This window comes from Orbicella faveolata, unplaced genomic scaffold, assembly GCF_042242905.1.
Source record: "Orbicella faveolata isolate gen_17 unplaced genomic scaffold, um_ofav_v1 contig_2, whole genome shotgun sequence".
Taxonomy (NCBI): domain Eukaryota; kingdom Metazoa; phylum Cnidaria; class Anthozoa; order Scleractinia; family Merulinidae; genus Orbicella; species Orbicella faveolata.
In genome coordinates, this window is record NW_028301547.1 from 22,152,663 (window position 1) to 22,174,955 (window position 22,293).

Sequence of the window (22,293 nt, forward strand, 5' to 3'; positions counted from 1 at the left end):
TGCAATGAAGTTCAATGAGGAATTCACTTAGAATTCCATGATTTTTCTTAGTGAGTAAGCATGTAAGAAATAAGAAAAACTATTAACTAAGACCTGTCAAATGTTTACCTAGAAAGGTTTATAGAACACGAAGAACTAGTTAAGAAAGGTGTAAGCGTAATTTAAATGAAATATGATTTAATGTTTGCTCGATGGTTCTTTTATTCGGTTGACCGACCAATTGTCACTGTGAGAAAATAAAATTGAACTGGAAAACGCTAGGTCAGGGAAAGACAAATTTGCTTGATTCCAGGTTATCCTGTTAGAATATTTTGCCCGCCATGAAGGTCGCAATCTTCTGTTGCTCGTGCTACTCGCATGGCTTTGTTACTCATGATGGTCGATCGGTTTCAGGTTTGTATTTAAACTGACTGGACATTTATTGTGTTCAAGGTTTCATTGTATAATAATTTTGTATAATACCTTTCTGACAACACTTTATCGCGGAAATCAAGAAGTGTTTTCTTTATGCACCCTAATGTCCTGCTCGTGAATTTCCATGTAAAGCCGGCTAACTGCACACGATTTCTCAGTTTCGCGCTCAAGCATTCGATTATGATTTACCAAGTTTTGTCGCAACTCCAATTTATCGAGATGAATTTACCTGTAATTGATGTAAAAGTGCATTCGGGTGATGTGATGCAACGCAGCTAAGGGTATCATCACGATTTCATCGTTCCCGCTCAATTATTTGTAACTGACTTCTTGTGCCGTCGAGAAAGGTAGTTAATTGAAGTGTTGGAGTGTTAGTGAAAGCGATGTAAGAACGTTCAAAAGGAATTTGTCCAAAGCTATCGTCTAATCCAAAAGTGGGAGTAGCAATCATACTCTCTCTCACTTCATGTTATAGAAACTTGGATAAAGCACTTTGGCATCTTGACTTCTCAGGCAAAATATTAAGAATTAACTGTTTATTCCACAGTCATGTGGAAGAAGCAATTTACGTGTAACAAGCTCTGCCACTAGTCGAAAGATTTATACCCCTTTTCCAGTAGCTGTAATAAGTTACTTGCAAATAATTGGGCGGGAAAATTGAATGGTGATGCCAATGTAGCCGGATTGAGCATTGCCTACATGAATTTCTTAAATTTTTTCTTCCCACCAAAATAAATTAACTGTTATGACTCACCACATACATATCCATTTCATTTATTTAAGACTTTACAAATTGAAAGAACCAGAAGACTGTTGAACTGGCAACGTGTTTGCTTTTCACGTATATCATTTTTTTTTCTAACAATTCACAACATCTATTTACATTTAACCAATAAGTTACACCTTACGTCTTGAACTCAAATTTTATTGGTTAAAAGCCGGGTGGGTAAAAAGTCTTAAAGATATATAGCACTGCATTGATTCTAATGTCTGCTTCCTTCTCAGTGGTAGAATGCCCACTTCCAAACGATTTTTAATTCCAGAAAAATGGCCACAGTTCTTCATTTCTTAGCCTGAATGTTAAATTTGTCCATATTGCTTTTTTTTTTCCCCGAGTCGAAGTCAGTTTAACGACCCAACTCATGACTACAGATTGATTGGCAGCCTGTTGCATTAGGACAGAGCTTGTTTCCTTTCCACTCAAGCGGAATAATAAGCCTTTATCAGGATCACGGTATGAAAAATGATCGTGATCTTACAATAGATTTCATTTCCATTTTTCTTGAGGCGAGTTGAGAATCGCTCGTCGAGAAACGGCGAATAACACGATCGAGGTGTCGTGGCTCTCGGGGATACAGTAAGATCGACAAACGGCTGCCTTCGTCGATAGTGAGGGTGGTAAAGTATTTCGGCATTGAATTAAAACCTACCAGTTATAAATCTAAGATCTGGTTGTGAACTAGTGTAGAAAATTACCGAGAGAGTGAGACTCCAACAAAACCGTCCATTGAGAAGTTTGGCCCCTCAGCTTTTGAAGAATGCAAGAGATCTAAGCTAAGGGACAATTGATTTAGTTTCTTGCTGTCAATAGTCGTTGAAATAATCATGACTCGGCTGACTCGCCACTGCAGACGGTGAACTAAAATACGATTTGACCAATGTACACTATTATTTGCCGACCATAGTGGACTGGAAACATTTACTTAAAACTACTGGGAGAAGACGAGTCATCAGTTAATGGATAAAAAATGTTATAAGTTTATTAAATGTTAAGTCTGACCTTGAGTTAAAAACTTACTACAAAAAGCTGGCAAACATTTGTTTAATATCGTAGGGATAAGTCTGTTTAGTTTAGTTTTTAAAAGATGTTTACATGCATCTGTTTCCATCTTGTCTGTTTAATTCTGGCCAATACCCGAGTTTGTTAGTCATGCAGTCAAGGTATAATCCTTCTACACAGCTACCATCTTCCTCTTCTTTCCACTTGATTCTTAAGTTTTGTCCACCGTCAAGAAGGAATTGCTCTTGTACAAATTCAGAAATATCCGAATCTTGTCGTTTGTGCTGCTGCAGCCGCCTTCGTATGTTGATGCTGTGCCCAACGTACATGTACTCAACCTCACCGTCTGAATGTTCGAAGCCTATCGTGTAAATTCCTTCAGTACGAGGTGCTTTGCCAAGATCATCGGCGTACGATCTCCATACTTAACGGATTAGACTTTGACAAATACTAGAGGCCTGATCTGAAATTATGATCACAACTTACATTCAGTTGTCAGAAATTTCCGGAGTTCACAGTATGCATAATAACATGAACTGCTATCTTTGTTTGTGCCGTGTACGCAGATCATGAAATTTAGCGCGGATTTGTCTCCTAACAACTTGTAAAAGCTAGTTGCGCCCAACAACTAGCAGGTCGATTATTTTTAGTCAATTTTGGGGTTTCATGTAATTTAAGCTAAGTCTGCCGAGATCAGTGAAACTTGTAGAAGTGCCATAGGCGTACGAGCTGGGGGGGGTGGGGGGGGGGGGGCGAGGGGGCCTGCACTCCCCCCCCCCAAGCTATGGAAAATTACGTAATTTTTCGGTCAAAACGGTAATGATTCGGGCAACGACACTTAAGATGTGTTGATGTGATTTCCAAAACTCGCAAAAAAAGTTTCTACTTTTTATGAAGCTCAGTGTGTGATTAGACGCACGACCGGGTGTCTGCAGGCCGTTAAGTGGTTTCTTCAGTGAGTTGGTACTTGAAGCAGTACAGTGTACGTACCGTATGATCGTACCGTACCGTATAAAGTGTACCATTTGTATCTGCTGCTGATCGGGTGCCGTATTGTCGTAGGCGCACCGAAAACGCCGCGGTAGTCAGCGGGACAGCGTTTTTGGCCTTTCCTTTTGGACTTTAAGGCTTGTAAGCTACTTTCTTTGACATTTGCCTTGCAAAAAAGGACTTAGACTGAAATGTTATGAGGGACCTGGGGTTTTCTGTTAGCTACAAGTTGGCTAAATGTGTGTCGTGGAAATCCACAATAAGGATATTATTTCGTTTCCCAATTTTCCATCAACAAAACAAGGACACGAATCAAAGCGAACGAAGACCAAGACTTTTTTTCTCGTGGTGGCTCTGACAGGGCCGTTTGGAATGTCTTAACAATGGGATGTTTTAATTTCTTTCTGGAATTTTTCTTTGGAGGTGTTCCCCTAGTACGTCCATGTTGTTAACCATCTCATTTACGTGGCTTCTGAGTTCATAGAAGGCTGTCGAACGACTTCTAGCAATGCCTCATGTTGTTCTTTGAACGTCTCAAGTATGTCGCGACGTTCGTCTCGAATATGTGATTGCTTCTGTAACACGTCCAAACGGTCCATCTTCAAACACAAATGTCACTGTTGCTGATCAGCCGATCGCTGAACGAACGCCATGAAAAGAAGCACTCAGTTTCTTTTAATAAGTTTTAGATTTTACTAGATTGGGACTGTTTTTAGAGGTCATTAAGTATGCAAGCTTTCAATATAACTATCTTTGTGAACGTCTTTGCTTGTCACGCATTTTGAGTGCGTTTGCACCCGGATTTCAACACTCACACATTCGGGCACTGCGTAATTTTTTCGGGCAAGAAGGTCCACAATAAAGAGGCGTTCTCCATACTCCATTTTATAGTCCTCGAGCTTTGGTTGCCACCCTTCTTGCCGTAAATCTTTTCTTTCCGCCCAAATAAACTAACGGTTGTACATAGTGTGAAACAGCATAGAAACTCACCGGAGCTTGAGAGGTTGAGCTGCGAATGAACTTGTTAAGGTGTTTGTTTCTTCATATATTATTTCCTTTTACACTTCACTGACATGTATTCAAATAGTAACCAATAAGAAACACCCTATATCACGTGATCTCAAATTTTATTGGTTGCAAAGTAGATGACATTGCATTGATTTCATGCCGGCTTGCTTCTGGCAGAATGCTCTGTTCTAATCCTTTTTTTTTTTTTTTTCTAGGAAATGGTCACAGTGCTTGATTTCTTAGAAATATTAAGCGAGTTCAAATTGATTATATTTTTGCTGAACAAATTCAATTTAGGCATTGATTAGACTTTACGGGCGCTTTTCTGAGTACATCCCAACTACCATGAGATAATAGGTTTCAGGAAAGCCTAACATTTCCACTGGTAACATGTACCTCATGTTTCACTGTTAAATTTGTTCGTTACGTAGAACTGTATACCGTCAACGGCTGTCAGATCTAAGGATGCGAGCAGTCCGTGTTTGGAATCGCCACACGACCAGCGAAACAGAACGACAACTTTTAGTGCGATATAAGTCGAAAAGTCGATATATAAATCGATATAAGTCTTTTAGTCGATATAATGTAGTAAATATAAATATGTTCTGTTGCACTTTGTAATAATCGCGGCACTTTGTAATACCTGCTCCTGCTGCCGCGCTTTGTAATGACAAGTTGTCGCAGTCTGTAATTAGCTTACAAATGTCTATTGAATACGATTTTTTTGTGGAAAATATATCTCGTTTTTCCTTGATATTTCCCTTTGCATACTAAACTCAGGAGGATGACACACACGGCCAGTGCGTAGAAAAGGAACGAGAGGTGCTTGAAGAAGATCGACACAGTATGCAAATCTCTATCCACCGGCTTTGTGGGAAACGAGCCCGTTGGGATGATTTCCATGAACGACGGTACCACCCTCCCTAGATAGGCTCCCGAAAGAAATTGTAGAGGAAATCATTTCCAAGGCGTTATTATCTTAAGGTTTTTCGTGGCCTAACCATGTATGCCGGATGTATAATAACGTATGTAAAGTCAATGTCTGCTTCCGTGATGTTCCCCGTAGACTGGTCTCGATGCTGCCGAGTATTTACGTCTCTATAATCCGTGGTGAAGTAGGTATCGTCAGCGTCCAACTCATTCATGCAGTGTTTAATTTGTCAACATTGATTAATTTTGATTAGTGCCAAGGAGTCGAAAGGCGGGAACGTTGCTGTGTAATATACTACGAGGTTTGAAGTTTATCCATCAGGGCAGTTTGTTCGAAAGCCGGTAAACGTTAACGCAGGATTAAACGTTAACTGAAGTATTGTTTTTTTCTTGTTTAAAAATGTTTTTCACCTCTTACATTTGGTGTAGTTTGAGATTACTACAGGTCAAAACTGAAGGGCAAACAATATAAACAGAACACCTTACCAAAAAGTTACAAAACTGAAGTCAAAATTCTCGTTAATCTTGGGTTAGCTTAATCGGGCTTTGAACAACCCGGCCCAGAATATACGCAGTATTCGTGGAAAACTCGACGAATTAAATATTCTAGTTACGTACTGTCCAAATTTACATATTCTTGCCTTCACTGAGACATGGCTTAAAGTGTCTATACGGCCAACAGGGTTTTTATAGTTATGGTATCTATATAATGTGTAGAAAGTTATTCTAACAAAAAAATAATGGATTCCGACATTTTAACGCTCTAAAATCTAACTTTAAAGTTCCCGCTTCAGCCCCGCCCAATGGAGTTGACCGTGAGTCCGTGCAAAAAAGAGTCTGGGCACGCTTTCCATTCAACCAAAAATTCCGAAAATTTCGAAACGGGAACAAATGGTACAAAAATTTCTTGGGAAAAGTTCCAGAAAAACCGGACATTGTTAAATTTCCGAAAAGCAAACAATTCAACCGAAAATTCTGGAAATTCTACAATGAAAATCAAATGGAACGGAAATTTCCCGGAAATTTTTTTCAAAATTCGGGTGTACCTCGCGAGGTTGCCCTCTTTTTCGGAACTTGTGTAAATTTGCAATTTCCTATTCAACGTTAGTTCTTTTGGCCGCGATCACTACGATCATCCCAGACAAAGTTGACGGCGACGTGTATTCGAAAATGAATTAACATTTTACTCGTCACTTGTCTGTCCATAAATACTAAAAGCTAAAATTCGTCAAGAAAGCGTTTAATTCCAATAAAAATAATGCCTCCTTGGTGTACTTGTTTGTTTTGCATAGGTTGACTAAGAAATGTACAAAGACTTAAAACGCGTGCAAAGCCATTGTCACTCATCAAACCCTTTTGTTTTGCGACGTTTTCGCTGCCGTTGTGGTTTGTATAAGATCCCTGCCGGCACGGGCTATGAAAAGTCACCGTGTGTCGACGTATCAGTGGTCTGTATGCTTCTATATTTGCGATTTAAACCTCAAAGGCATTGAAAAATTGCAAGGGAACAAAACTGTGCAGCTTATTGTTTTCCACACTGGAAAAGTCTGTACCATTCGCCCATGGAAATTTCCGGAAATTCACACCGGAATTTTTGGTCGAATGGAAAATGCTCTGGGTTTTTGAATGGGTCGTGACGTCAAGTCAGGAGTTGCCAAAACCTGCTAGTTCAGGTCGCTGTTGTTTCAAAAGTGGTGAGGAGTTTTCGTCTACAAAAAAACAAACAAACTGAAGTTGGTGAAACAATGCGGCTGTCAGGCAAGCTAATTAAAAACATGAAGCTTTGAGAGGTTCCTGAAGTGACGTCATTCGTCACCAATCTTTCATTACGCGGTCAACTTCATTGGGCGTGACCGAAGCGGGAAATTTAAAGCTTGATTTCATGGCTAAAAAAGCATCGGAATTCATTTCTTTGGTTTGAATACAATTGTAGATATTATAGAGATACCAAAGCCACAAAAACCCTGTAGGCCGTATGGACAGTTTAATAACGATATAAGATTTTCAGAAGTGATCGACCAAAAGGGTAAGGGTAATGGGATTGCAGTGCTGACATCAAAGAACCTCTCTCCGTAATTCGGAGGGTTGATCTGGACAAACAGTTTCCGAGACAATGCACTTTACTGGAGATTCGGGCATGTTTCTGAATGGATAAAACTTACAAGTTTATAAAAAACGTTAAAACCAACCTTGTGATAAAAGCTTGCAGGAAAAAGCTGTCAAACATATGATCAAGCAATTCAGCGATTAGTCTGTTACAGCACACTTTAGGCTGCTTAGTAGCTTGCCAACAGACTAGATATGTTTTCCACGAGACTTACAGTGGCGGATCCAGACCTTGAGCTAAGTGGGGGGCTCGGTTTGTTTTGCTTGCCCTACCAGCTTTTCTTCCTTCTGCGATTTTCTTTCCCCCTTTTACATTGGTTTCCACATTTTTGTTATACTTAAGCTTATAAGGTAGTTTTTTCTCCATACATGCTATATATTCTCCTTCTGCACATTTGCTATTTCTCTCCTCTACCCATTTGATCCGCAAGGTTTCCCCAGCGTTTCGTTGACTGAACTTTCCCTTTACAAACTTGCCAATCTCCATTTTTTTTATTTTTATGCTCCTCTAGTCACCTTCGAATGTTGTTGGTCTGCCCCACATACAAGTGCCGAACATCTCCAGCCCTCTCAACATCTATAGTATAGACACCTTCAGCCTTGGGTGTTTTGTTAAGATCATCGGCGTAGGATGTCCAATTTTTTCTCATTAGATTTCCACATCTCCTGGAGGCCATCTGAGGGATGAAATTGTTGCGAAGAAATGATAAACTGATAACATTAAGTTTTGAGTGAATTCAATTCAGCCTAATCTCTAGGAGGTCTTTATTTATTGCCGAATTGTTTTGAATACGATCAGTAGCGCCAGACAACTAGTATGATTATTTTAGTGAAATCTGGCAGTTTCACCCAACTCCAGTCGACCGAGCTTAGTGAAAACTGTAGAAATGCTGGGAAGATCTATTATCTAAGTTAGTAAGAAATAACGAAAGCATCACCACTGACTTACCTTGCTAAGAAAGGAGAGATCAATTTAGACCTGTCTGATACCTTGAAAATCACTCGACCTCTAAATAGTTTACCTATGAAGGAACGCTTTATAGAACAAGAAGGACTGGTTAGGAATAGGTATGATTAAAAGGTTTAATCGAAGTTTGGCGCCGTTCTTTAAACCGACGGCAGGATTGTTTGGGAAACCTCAGCTGTAGCTACTAAGTGTCAGAACTGAAAAAACATTCCTAGGCTAAACTGGAAAACGCCAGGTCACTAATCGTAATTTTAATTTGTCCGCAATTAGACCAGGCAACTCGATCACAATCTACGGTTGCTGGTGACGGTAGACAACACTTTGTCTTGGAAATCGAGCAGTGTATAGTTTATGCACCTTAGACACTTTATTGCCCAGACAAGAAGAAGAAGAAGAAGAAGACTCGAGGTAAGAAATTGTTCCGAAGATTTCAGAAGACGTTTCGAAGTCTACATACGAGCCAAGGGGCCCATCAGGCCGGAGCTTATCCCGGATTCTGTAGTATGAAGTGACTAGGAGTATTTCTCCTCCCCCCTGGATGGGATGCTAATCCATGGCAGGGTTACCCCCAGCATTACGCTGGCCGGTACCCATTTATTCACATGGGTGGAAATAGGCACTGTGAGAATAAAAAGCTTTTCCCAAGAACACAACACGATGTCCCCGACTAGGTCTCGAAAGGCTCGAACCCGGACCGCTCGATCTGGAGAGGATTGTATTAACCATGAGCCCACTGCGCCGCCCAAATCCGATGCTTTTAAAATCGGGCACCGTCATCTAAGTTTTTGATCCACAGGTGTGACTCATGACTGAAGCAGCGTCATAACTGTCGGTGCACGATTACGTAAAAAAAAAGGCGCTATATTTACCGAGAATTTATTTACCTTTATTCACCGTTTATAAACGCGGCTGATCATTATGGTAATTAACTTGCAATACTAAAAATACTCCTTAACTACAGTGAGATTTGATTTATTAAAAAAAGATACAGTGGAATCCCGAACGTCTCGTACCTATTTCGGACCTTCCGATAACTCGACCTAAAGAATACTCCTCTCAGTCGCACACTGTAATTTTACCCCTGATTTCTCGAACCCTATTTTTCAAACTAATTTTCGTTTTCCTTGAAGGTCTGAAAAATTGGGATTCTATTGTATGTGAACTCACTGGTCGGTTGTTTTTTACCTTAGGTATGCTTTGGAAGCTAATTTTAACCTGGATTATGACTGGTTAACAGAGTAAGAGAGTTAATTCACCATATTGGCCCGCCAGGCTACTCTCAACCAAATCCCTCACAAGTTATCTTTAGGTCACTCCTTCATTCGGAAATCCTAGGATGGTCTAGAAAAGGAGAATCTCGTGACGCGGATTTTTCGGCTGGAAGGTCCGAGTGGCTTTATGAGAATTTCGATACTCAGGAATACTGTGCGAAACTATTCACGCATCGCGCGTGGTATAGGTAGAAATTTCTGAGCTGAGGAAGAACTGGGTACCATGTCTAAAAATAACCTGAGAGGATCAGGCCTAAATGGAGGAATAAACTCTCTTAGACCTAATTCTAACTAGCGATATAACGACATAAACATGACGACATAAGGACGTTATCATGTCATGTTTGCAATGTGAACATCCTGACATAGTCACATAATTGCAACATAACAGCATGAACATAACGACATAAGGATTGAAATACTCTGATCGTTTCCTTATGTTTTTATGCCGATGTTCACATTGCAACATAAGCTATTTTGTTATATGGCTGGCGCTTTTCTCGCTACAGCGCGCCCATTCATTTGCTAGTTCATGGTCACATGACAACTAACAATGAAACTGTTTCGCGCCAAATGCCATGAGCGAGCAACATTACCAAAACTACGACGTCAAACAGGAAACAGTTCACTATTACCCGCGAAATATTGACCGCTGTTGCACGTCATTTGCAATAAAGTGATTATTTGTTTTCCACCGCTTTGACCCATTTGTTTTGCTATATAACAAATCACTTAATGACTGGTCCCTTGGGGAACAGTGAATTTTGTTTCCCTCGAATCTCATTGAGATTCTCGGGAAGCAAAATTTACTGTTCCCCAAGAGACCAGTCATTAAGTGTTAAATGTCGTTATGTCGCTAGTGTGAACTGGCCTTTACTTTTCATCCTCTCTATCCAAATCAAACCCCATTCCCGTCCTCAGAGTCCGCGCTGCTCTTGGTCAGCACCAAGAAACGCTCACCAAGAGGAGCGCGGACTCTGGGGACGAGAATGAATTAAGCTAAGTCGAGTCCTCTCTATTCATGCAGGGTGGCTCCTTCAGCACTGGGCTGGAATCAATAGGGGGGCCGCCCGGCGTAACTTATGTCTACAACAAAATAAAAAGCCTATCAATATAAAAATATCATAAGATAAAAAATATATATATAACAATATAAAAAGCTTATTAAATCTGTACAATAAGCGTTACTAAAAATAGGAACTACATGCTATAATTATTAAAACTGGCTACAAAAGAACTGCTCCATGTTGTTTTCTTGTTCTTAAAATTTAAGGGTAACGCGGCTTCTTTCATTATTTTCAGGAATTTAAGAAAAAGGACCGAACACAAGAATATAAATGTGTTTTTTCCTAAACTTAATTTAGGGTTAGGCAACTGAATATAGTTTCTCTGTCTAGTGTTATGACGTGAATGTTATATGATTTTTTACAGGGGGGACTAAATGATTTCAAAATCTCAAGGCTAAAATACACCTATGGATTTTTCACCGTGTTTCTAAATTTTTCCAACCTAACATTGGATCGTACCCCCTTCTTTCTCTTATATATGCTGCTCTATTCTGAAGATGCTGTAAGTTTTTAATGACAGCTTACCCATACAGTGCCCGTAATCAGTTGTAGTACCAAACAGCTGTATACGCATAACCCTAAGCCCAATCTAAGCTGAATAAGAAACATGTTTTGCAACAGTAAAACAGAAACGTTTGTAGGAATGCTCTGATTCGAAAACTTTTTAAACCTTTGTACGATCTACTCTGTCCTCACTTGTCTGAGGGCTTAATCTGGCAACCAAGCCGACTCATTTGTTACCCTAAGCTGTGAAACATCTTAGATGTCAGATGTTTTTGAAGTTATTCACTAGCTGCCCGAGACTATTAAAATTGTGGTGCCTCAGGCTATCGCACGGTTTTAGCTAAGTACCTAGTGACTTTGAATGAACATACAATCAAACCCCTATTAAGCAGCCAGCGATCAAAGTCCCGACGAAGATCGTTTCTGGGGTTTTTACCTCTATGAAGCGGCCACTATCCATTTCCCCGAGGGTGGCCGTTTCATAGGGGTTAAACTGTACTCAATTTTGCCAAATTTTACGGTATTTACAACACAGGATCGATTGACAACGACATACTGAGCGGAAGCACGGCCAAAACCTTTTGCATGATTTACTATTTTCATTTACTTTACTTATAAATTGTATTTAATATTAATTGATGATCGATGTTATTAACGTGCCGAAATGTTTAGCCGAGAGGAAACATCCCTCTACTAATTGGGACACTTAATATAATTAAAAACTTCTGATGACCTAGTAAATGACTAATGCTACTTAACTGATTACCAATCGACTACGAGCGTTTATTCATTGATTTCAGTGGTGTCATCGATCAGTTACGTCTGTATCTCAGGACAGCAGTTGAATTATGTCGCAGTCGTTTTCACAACCTAAGGTCAGCTATCAGAGGAAAGCCACATTCACTTAACAAGTCATACAAATCTCCCACAGTTATGTGGCGCTGCTTAGCAACGAAAGCCAGGGCAGCGTCAAGTGGATTCAGAGTACGGTTGTCAAGGAAACGAATCTCTTGTGGAGTGAGGCCCAGTGCCTCAGCAACCAATTTCCACTCTTCTCCGCCTACGACACAAACACAAAATCAAACATTCATTCCTGTGATCTAGAATAAGTCACGAATACAAAAACGTTTTCACTCCACTTAATGGTCTTTGTATTGGACATCTAAAACTGAGAAAACATCACCCATTTATTTGAATTCGGACCATATTTGCTTTACTTTTCACTGTGAAAATGGCCAGGATATCTTCTAATGGGACCAAATGAGATGATAAAAACACAAATTGCCATCTGTAGGAACTGTATTCACAAGATTCAGATAAATTATATTGCAGAGGTTACTATCAAACACCTCTTCTACACAACTTACCACACAAATCAACTGTGAGGTCTCTTCTCTTGGAACCAGGGATATTCTGGACATCAAGGTGTTCAGGCATCAGAGGACCTAAGGAAAAGAAAAGGGTATGATAAGAGAGAGAGAGAAAAAAAAAAGGGGGGGGGGGTGTTTCCTGGGCGCACGGACGTAGGGTCCCAGTGTAAACCATATCACACAATCTTCTCCCCCAACCCAAGACACGCCGGGTAGATCCCCTAGAGATGAACAAATAGTTGAAGGTGGTACTGCATGCAACCTCTGAGTACGTTACCAGATTATATCGAGATTGATTATTGACAAACAGCGGAAATTCTGTCTTTGAGATCATACTTAATTTGAAATGCCTCTAAAGTACAATTTAATAAACAAGTCATTATAACAATTTAAACTTATCAAACGTCAAAGCACTACAACCCACAAACGTATCTCCATTGGCCCAATGTTAACTGCGAGGATCATGAGGTAAAAACCCAAATATAAAAGCCCTTGATTTTCGGCATCAGGCTGAAATGGTTCTTAAATGATGGATGTCTATAGGGAAGCAAGAAGCCTAAAGGCTTTCACGCGGGATGCTTTGGTCGATGTGCTAATGCCATTAACTTTGAATAGCTATCTGCGTAGAAATAAATCCAAACGGAAATGCTAACATTCAGTTTTGCAGTTGTACTTTCTTCAATCAAAAGATAACAGAGTGTTATTCGCCTTCAAATTCGTACATATTTGATGGTAAGAGTAAAGAGATCGTCGACATTGTTACTAATATGTCAAAGTGACACAAAACGCACCCTTCCCCCCCCCCGCCCCCGGTTCGAATTTTCAATTTTCATGCAGCTTCAAATTATTCACTGTGGAAAAGAAATACACTGAAATCGCCTTCCCTAGCTTTGTTTATGGTTTAAGTAGTGTTAGTAGTAAAGTCGAACTAAAGCGATTTCAGGAAGTTTTGGCTTCATTGTTTTCCGGTGTTTTTGACCCAGCTTTTGACGGGCAGCGATGAGAAATATTGGTTTGCTTGCTGGCTACCAAACATGTTCTTATATAATGGTGAAACCTGGAGGCAATGGGAGCTTTTCAAGCAAATTTATGGCTATTTTCCGCCTTCGGAAAATTCGTTGGACATCGCGATGGGTCGCGATGAAAAATGTCCGTGTGATTTGCGAGCTTAAAAATTCCCACTCGGTCGGGGATGTAGGAAAGCCATGGTTGGGGCAGCTATCGAACATGCTCTTGGTGAAATCTCGGGTCGATGGGAGCTTTTGACGCAAATTTATGGTTAAAATATGTTCCTTCGACCCCGACATGAATTCAACTTCGCATACCTCCACGCAAAACAAACACAAAGACCGCGTGGTCCAGCGGGATACGGGTTAATTTGCATATGTGACTACGAAGAAAAAAAAAGAAAAGAAACTCGGCCGAAACTTTGACGTGGCTTGCCTCAGGCATCCCGCGTAATCAGGCAAAACCAGTTCTTAAACAGGTTCTTATTAAGAGGGTAAAATAAATTATTTCTGTAGGTGGTGTATCTACTTAAAAATTATTGCAATCCTGAATAATAAAATAATAACATTGTCACCGTTTAGCTCTAAATAGCATTACAGTGAAACCTGTATTAAGCGGACCCCATATTAAGCGGACACCAGCTTGAGTACCAAAATTTTCTACCCACATTTACTGTAAAATAAACCTGCATTCAGCGGACACCTCTGTTAAGCGGACGCGGACACCGTTATTAAGCCATTTTGTTGCACAAAACCTGGAATAAGCGGACACTTCAAGAGGTTTTTACTTCTAAAAGCTCGGCTCAGACTCTGTTAACATTGTTCTGCGATGTTGTTTTAAAGCTAAGTAGATTATTCCAGATTGATGCATTGGCTGACTGGGCATTGTGTTATGAGCAGTCTTTGATCTTACACTGTGTTACACTGACTTACAAAAAGGTTAACAATTAACTATTATTGCACAATATATAAGAACCTGTATGAGTCCCAAGGGTGTCTGCTTAATACAGGTTTCACTGTAGTTTGGTTGATCAGATACTGTGTTACACTGATCTTACATTGATCTTACACTGTGTTACACTGTGTTACACTGACAAACAAAAGGGTTAATAATTAACTATTATTGCACAATATATAAGAACCTATATGAGTCCCAAGGGTGTCTGCTTAATATAGGTTTCACTGTAGTTTGGTTGCACGGATTTAGTTGTTGTATTATACTATATGTATCCAACGGCTCCAAACTGACACTAGAGTATGCACCAGTATTTTTTGATCTTGTCTTCATCTTATATAAGAACCTTTTCTTTAGGTGGTTCATATAAGGTAAAGTCTGCATACAAGCCAAGTGGCCCATCAAGCCAGAGCTTATCCCAGTTTCTGTAACATGAAGCGACTAGGAGTATTTCTACTCCCCCCTAGATGGGATGCTAGTCCATCGCAGGGTTACCCCTGCCACTAAATTCGCCGATTCCCATTTGTTCCCCTGGATGGAGAAAGGCAATGTCAGAGTAAAGCGTCTTGCCCAAGAACACAACAGAATGGCTTGAACCCAAACTGCTTGATCCGGAGTCGACCGCACTAATTATGAGGACACCGCGCCTCCACATATATGTATGGTGTTAATTTGGCCAAATTGTAACCTGCAGGTTTTAAGTATGCAGTTTCTTGCATGTGGGTTTTCACCTTACCAATATCGTTACAAGCTGCATTTTGCACGATAGTGTTATGACAGTTAGTTCCCACAGCAGCGTATTTACTGCCAACAATTCAGAATACAAACAACCATAGAAGGGAAATACCAGTAGTTAATAGCATGATATTTCAATGTCAGACTCACCAGTCGTTCCAGCTGGTGTTATCTCTCTCAAATGCTCGAACACATCAAGCCTGTCTGAATCTTTAGCTGTCCTTGCTAGACAACGGATCAATTGCTTGGTTTCAAGCCCTGGCTCTTTCAGAGAGGCTTGGTCCGGCTGCAGAGTCTCTTGCAGTTGACGAACAACTTCTCTGGCATCCGAAGTCTGGCACAAAAGGGATTCTTGAACCTCACAAGGAAGGGCGATTGCTTTAATTCCTATGAATGAAGGATAGCTCACAAAAATTAGACCTTTCTATAATAGCTTTTCAGATGAAAGGAGACAGAGTGATTGTGTCACATATTTCAAGTTGACATACTAGAGTAACAAACAAAAGTTAAGTACATGTAGTTTTGGTCCTCCTGATCCAATTTGCAGAGGAACGAATCCTTAAGAAATATAAGCTGGAAGCTCTGAAAGCTGTCTTCATGAATGTATGAACATATACCGGCCCTTACAACACATATTTACACTAACAGAAGTGTTGAATGTTTTTTTGAAGGGTGGCCCATTCAGCTCAAAGGCTCGGTTATCCAAGGGGCCCTTTACCTGACCAATACATAAATAGGTTATAAAGTACTATAGTGAGAAGCTAGAATGAAAATATATTTCTGCAAACGTTTTAATATTTCTTCAAGTTGAAAGGAAATCATAGCTATGATCGACACCTGATGTTGACTGTCATAGATTTGCACGAGTTTATTCCTCCGTTTTCTTCTTAGGTTTAGTTTTGATTGAGAGTATACAGTGTTCAATCACTTTTCCAAACACCTGGAAGTTCTGCAAAAATACTCCGCTGCTTGTCGTATCTCTCCTCTCTGTGTTTGGTAATGTAACACTACATGAACATGGTCTCTTGTGTTTGATATAATACCTTTAAAAGCTACACTAAAAAGCATCTTCACTAAAATGGTCTAAACTAGGTGGAAGAAAGTCTAATATCGTTGGTTAGATTTGGAACAACTGTACATAGTAAACTTTCAGTTGCACGGTTCTTTGCTTCATTACAGAAGGAATTAAATGAACGTGGAAAGTGGTTCAATGCTTCCATCTTTAGTTGAGGCATTTATATCCTGATCGCTATCAAACTTGGTTACCTTGCACATTGGTGATATTTCCTTCATTATGCTTATCAACTGTCAGCTGTGGTAAAAACAACAACAGAAAACGGGAAAATTGCATTCCGGCTTTATTACACATTATTACTCACTTAGTAACCATGAATACATATGGAGGTAAAACATGCACTTAGGACCTACCTTTAAACGATAAAACTGTTTTATATGCAATGATAACATACCATAAAATTATTATTAACGTTGTACTTTAATCTCTAGAACTTTTGCATGAAAACATGAAAACAACTGTGATACAATCATGATAGTGTTTTGGGCCATTTACCTGATTTCGTGGAGGAGCAAACCATGGTGCAAACTGCTTGATGTCAACTCTGGTGCTCTGTGCAGCAGCTGATTTGGTGCAACAGACGACCTTCTCGACATCACACAACTGAGTCTCAGACCAGAAGTGAAGGCATTCCTCTTGCCTGCAACCTTGTGTAGCATGTATGCGACAGAACCTAACCACACCTCCTTGACAACAGACTGGGCAGATGAAGCTGACTTCGTATTTCATATTCTTCAGCCAACAAAACTCATTTCGAATGAACTCGAGCATCAATTCCAGCTGCCTACGCACTGCATGAGCACAGGTCACCTCACATATGTCATAGCTGACATCAGCAGAACAAGAGAGATTTGATTGTAGACTGTTTACCAAGTCTTGAGTTGTCCCTTGGTGAACAACAACTTCAATAGAAGATGAATGGCACAGAAGGATTACGGAGCAGTCTTCCTTTGGAGAGGTGTAAAATCTGGCGAAACTGTGGTACAGTTGAGGCTTTCCTTGTTCTTCTTGATCCCACTGAAAGAACTGCAGCACAAGTCGGGGAAACAAGCCAAGCGGAACTTGACCAGATTCAAATTTAAGGAATAGTGGGAGAATATGAGCTGATACAACCAAGCTCATTATGCCATCGGGTGGATGTGACATCAACATAGACGGTACCAGATACTGCTTGCTACATGAAACATCAGATGAAGGCCAAGAACAAACCAAGCTAAATTTCTCCATGATTGTAATAAGACTTTCAGGGGTTTCTTTGTCGACAAACAGATCAGTCCAAACATGTTGTAAAAGTCTTTCCTCCAGGATCCCTTCATTCTGAAGTTTCTCCCAAAGTGGTTCAAAGCTACTCTCTTTAGGGTCATAAGGCCTGACGGTTATCACCATTTTGAACACGTCAATCAACCATTGTGGGTCCAAGACCACCAATTTATCCAGCTCTGGAGTGTCACTGAAGTGAATCAAAATTCTTTTGTCATGCAAAAAGTTCAGTACCGTCTGGAATTCTTGATCATCAATTATATTGCATGCTTCAGATGCGACTGTTTTCGCTGCGTCACGGCCTATCCATTTGTTGCACCTTCTTTAATGACCTGGAGTTCCTTCTCATATTTTAACCATTTGATTGGAATGGCTTCCTTCATTTGAGGCAGTGCTTTAGAGACAGCAAGTACTTTTTGACGCAGGCGCACCACTTCTGGACACTCGTGACCATGACCCGACATAGTGTTATCCACAACGAAGAAATCACGCAGGTGGATTTTGTATGGTTTGGTCCGCAGAGACCCAAATAACTCCCTGGCTAGTGTAGTTGGATCAGACTGGCTTTCGTAAGGTGTATCAGCATGGGTACACACTAACAAAACTACAGGAAGTTTCTCTGGTGACACCTCAGATTCAACATTTTCTTGAACACTTTCTTCTTGACTGGCCAGAGAAGCAATCGAAGACATCCAAAAATCCAAATAATCAAAGTTAGTTTTCAAACCAAAACTGTCTAGTAATTTCCTGTACATTCCTTGCTTCACAACAGGTTTCGCATTTTCACTGGGATTTTGGCTGAGGTCATATACCAGAAGATAGACTGCTCTTGGAGTGAGAAATAGTGGGTGTGTTGTGTAGTAAACTGTTTGCCCAGCAAAATCTCACAGAACGGAATGTACATCTTCTTCGTCTTCCACTTTACTGTCATTTTCCAGTCTCTTTATAATCTCGGTTTGTATATCTTTCGGTATGCTGTCATCTTGTTCAGGGTATCTGCATGCCTGACCAGATTCTGGATCGTTTGACATCTGATCAGATCTGTCTTTTTGTCTTCCTGTGTTCGGTAAAGGTACTGGAGTGGCGGCATCAGGAGAACCAGTTGGACCTGCAAGGACTTTGTCAACCACAGGGATGTTTCTAGACTGTTTGGTCTCGGGACTGGGAGCCATTTCTTCCTCCTTCAACCTTTGAACAGTTGCTCGTGCTGCATGATACTCATAGGAAATGGACGTCTCCGAATTTCTTTCTTGATCCTTGTCCCCTATCTTCCAAATCTCAGTTGACACTTTGAAATGAGAAGGATCAACATCTATCCCGACAGTGCTCTCTTCATCTGGGTTGAAAGGTTCTCCCCTGAGTGACTTCTTTAAGCTGGTCTTTCCTGACCTGTCTTGTCCAATTAACATGACTGGCACTCTTTTGTCACAAGTCTTTCCTTCAGCAAGGGCCCTTTTGTAGGCCTCCAAAGCCAAACGTCCTCGCACAGTAATCTCTGGAGGTATTACTGTGGAAATAAAGGGTGCCACATAAGGTGAACGACCTCCAGTCAATAACAAGGAAAGGATTTCACTTATCTTTAGAAGATCTACCTAGCCTAACGGAAAGAACTGCTTTTAAAAACGTTATGTGTACGCCTATGGCCTTCTAATTCCGCGTTTGCTAAATGAACGGAACGCAGCAGCTGTAGTTTCAGAATATTTTTATTTAAAACAGAGCTTTTTTCTTTTCCCACACTTGTGACATAATGGAGAGTACATCTTTCTCATTTCACCACCGAGCTTAAAATGTTCCATCTTTCTTCATTTCTCACAATACGATACGCTCTAGAAATTGCTTCGGTTCAAGTATCCTCGGACACTCGACATTTTTTCTTTGTTTCACGTTCGATGGTGACATGATGAACATTTTACATAACTATTGATTGATAGCAACAAGAGATAATCAAGGTAAGAGAGTGAGTCCCCCATATAGGCCTTCTACCCAAAGTAATCCCTCTTTCAGTTATTTTTAGACATGGTACCCAGTTTTTCCGAGGATGTTACTCGCGCAATGTGTGGACAGCCGAAGCGACTTTCTTCTCGAAACTACCTGACACCAAATGGTGGGAACGTCATTTCATATGTTTTGGTTTCGTTTCATACCAGAAATGTTTTCTGTACTATTAGCCCCCTTTTCGCTCGGCCGGGATTTCGTTTGTTTTGTGCTCGTTTGCCTGTTCATTATTTTGCGGTTTATTCGGTTTTAGGGAGTTTAAATTAAGCTGAACTTTAACGGCAACGGCAACGGCAACGGCAACGGCAACGGCAACGGCAACGGCAACGGCAACGGGTACAATGGCTGTGTAAGCGTGCGTTATAATTCATTGTTCATTTTTTGCCGTTGTTTACAAAAGGTCACAAAACAACGTGAAATAGCCATATTCCGCATATCCGACAGAACGTGAACTATATGACGGTCAATATTTAAATTTTTTTTTGGAACTTTGAAGCTGTCTTACGTATTCTGTTTGGGATATATCTGACAGTATAGACAAACTATAGAAGTATTAAGTCATTTTTTAATCGACGTTGCCTTTGGCGTTGTTGCCGTTGCTGCTTAAACCGCCTTTTGCTTCTTGGGCGGCGAGCGTCTGCCTGCACTTTCGACCATCTGTTTGTTCGGTTGCCTAGCTTGTGTTTGGGCGTTTGTTTGCTTTGCACTTGTTTGTCTAAACATTTCTCTGCCGTTCATTCAGTTATTATTGTTTGAGCAGGAGACATCCGTCTATTATTTAAACTCCTATTAAAGTATAGAAATGTATTAAGAGTGCCTGCCTGTAAGAATCAGACAAATTCTTAATTTCGAGGCAAGGGTCGAAAATTCGATTTCGCTCATATTCTTATGGTAGATAGGCTAAGGCATGACAAAAACTACTGGATAGTTTTTTTTGGCAAAATATCCTTTTATTTCAAAGAATTATGCAAATTACCAACTTCCGTTAAAATCGTCATTTGACGCACCATTTTATTAAGCAAGTTTAAGAGCCTCGCATGCAAAACCACATCATTCTTCCGTCTTTAAAACACTCAAATATTTTTGTGCAGTGTTTAAATGTGTACTGGGTTGATTTAAGGGAATGTTGCGTTGTCTTTTTGGGTGCAAAATAATTACATTTCGAAGACATGTATTTCATTTACTTAAAAGTACTTCGTAAATATAATTAATTTTCACCAAGTGCGAAACCTTCAAATTTATTAAGCTTCTGGTGGTTCATTCGCAGAAGGATGGTCTACAGATTCCTGTAAAAATTTCTTTGGGCAAATGATTGTGAGCGACGCGAGAGCTTTTCAAAGTACGTCAAAAACGCAAATATTTGACCATCCGTCGTCAAATTTCAATTTACGGGTTAGACATATATTTTAGCATGCGCCACATGACTTGACCTATAATAAGTTGAAATAGACACAGAGCTGATAATTTTGATAATGTTCTAACCTTATTTGTTGTAAAAGGCAGGTCCAAAGCCGATTTGACGTGTTTGTAGTCGATCTCTCACCATTCGTTGTTCACAAAGCAGAAGTTTGCTTTTGTTTACACAAGGTTAACATCCGATGTACATCGCTTACGGTCAACCTATTATTGGTCGAATACCATGAATCTGTGACCATCTTTCTGCGCATATGAACATCACTGCATCTAAGTAAAAAACGGCTGAGTCATTTGTAGATAGCTGCTTGCTTTGCACTGCGCCAAATTATTACGTTTGATCGATCGCATCGCTGACCATTGCTGATTAGCGTGTCGGCGCAGCACAATCTTACAGCCGTTATTTGTTCGTCACGCAATGCTGTCACGGCATATGCCGCACATTTTGATCTATTTTGTATAGAGCACTCTCAGGATAAGTGAAACAATTTAGTAATTGTTCATCTGTTTGTTCATATATGTAATAATATGTGTATATTTAAATAATCGTATTCTATAGTGTACGTGGCCTCGCTCCAAATCACGTTTGTTGTACGTTCTGATGTTTCAGACAACAGCTGATAAAGCTAGTGGCTGTACTCGCTAGAATTTTAAAAAAATCGTCATAAACAAATTATAGATCAATGAAGCAAGAACTAGCTGAAATAAAAATAGGAAATCATAACGAGTCTAATTCGTGAGAAAAACAGACTAAATTTAATCAGTAATTACGTGAGTAAATAGCCCTGGCCATGCTATTTTATTTGGCGTATTTTGTTTGCTCAGTGGAGGCATTGGTATGTTTGTAACAGAAAATAGAGGACTGTTGTCAATACAGTCCAAACTTATTGTCAGTAAAATATTGTAAATAAAACACCTATTGACCGGTTACCTCCGCGGCCACCATTTGGTCGTTCCGATAAGGGTTTCATTATTGTCTTTACCCCTATTAAGCGGCCACCTAAAATTCAAAAACTTTATTTTGGAAAGGGCGATGGCAGATAAGAGTCTGAAATTGAAGGTGCATGACGAGTGATAATTCAAACACACGTCTATCATGATTGTCTTGAATTGACTCCATGTTCACCAAGAAATTTATATCCCGATAGTGAAAAATTAAATATTTAAGGTACACCAACCTCTATTTAAGCGGCTAGCCCCATTAAGCGGTCACCACCCATTTCCCCGAGGGTAGTCCACTGTATTACATGTAAACCAAAAATAATTGCACAGCGCGAAAAGACCTAGGTATGAGTCTAGCGTTACAGTATTTCGCAGGGCATATAGGTAGCGGTGGTCGAGTAAAAGATAACAACAGGGGCAATGGTAAACTATTCATTCTTTTCATTTCTTAATTTAATCTCTTCTTACTCAACATGATTGTGTGCTCCCAGTGGTTCCAAGCCT

The 22,293-nt window shown here is 40.1% G+C and overlaps 1 pseudogene across 1 annotated transcript in view; it reads right to left on the reverse strand.

Annotated features, from left to right (window-relative positions):
• Positions 1-9,059: 9,059 nt before the first annotated feature.
• LOC149112445 (uncharacterized) overlaps positions 9,060-22,293 on the reverse strand; it is a 47,702-nt pseudogene continuing 34,468 nt past the window's right edge. The window contains exons 13-17 of the transcript XR_016207455.1: positions 16,675-18,946; positions 16,371-16,416; positions 15,255-15,491; positions 12,405-12,482; positions 9,060-12,097 (exon numbers count right to left, since the gene is read on the reverse strand). The product of XR_016207455.1 is annotated as an uncharacterized LOC149112445 (transcript). The remainder of the gene's footprint in view (positions 12,098-12,404; positions 12,483-15,254; positions 15,492-16,370; positions 16,417-16,674; positions 18,947-22,293) is intronic.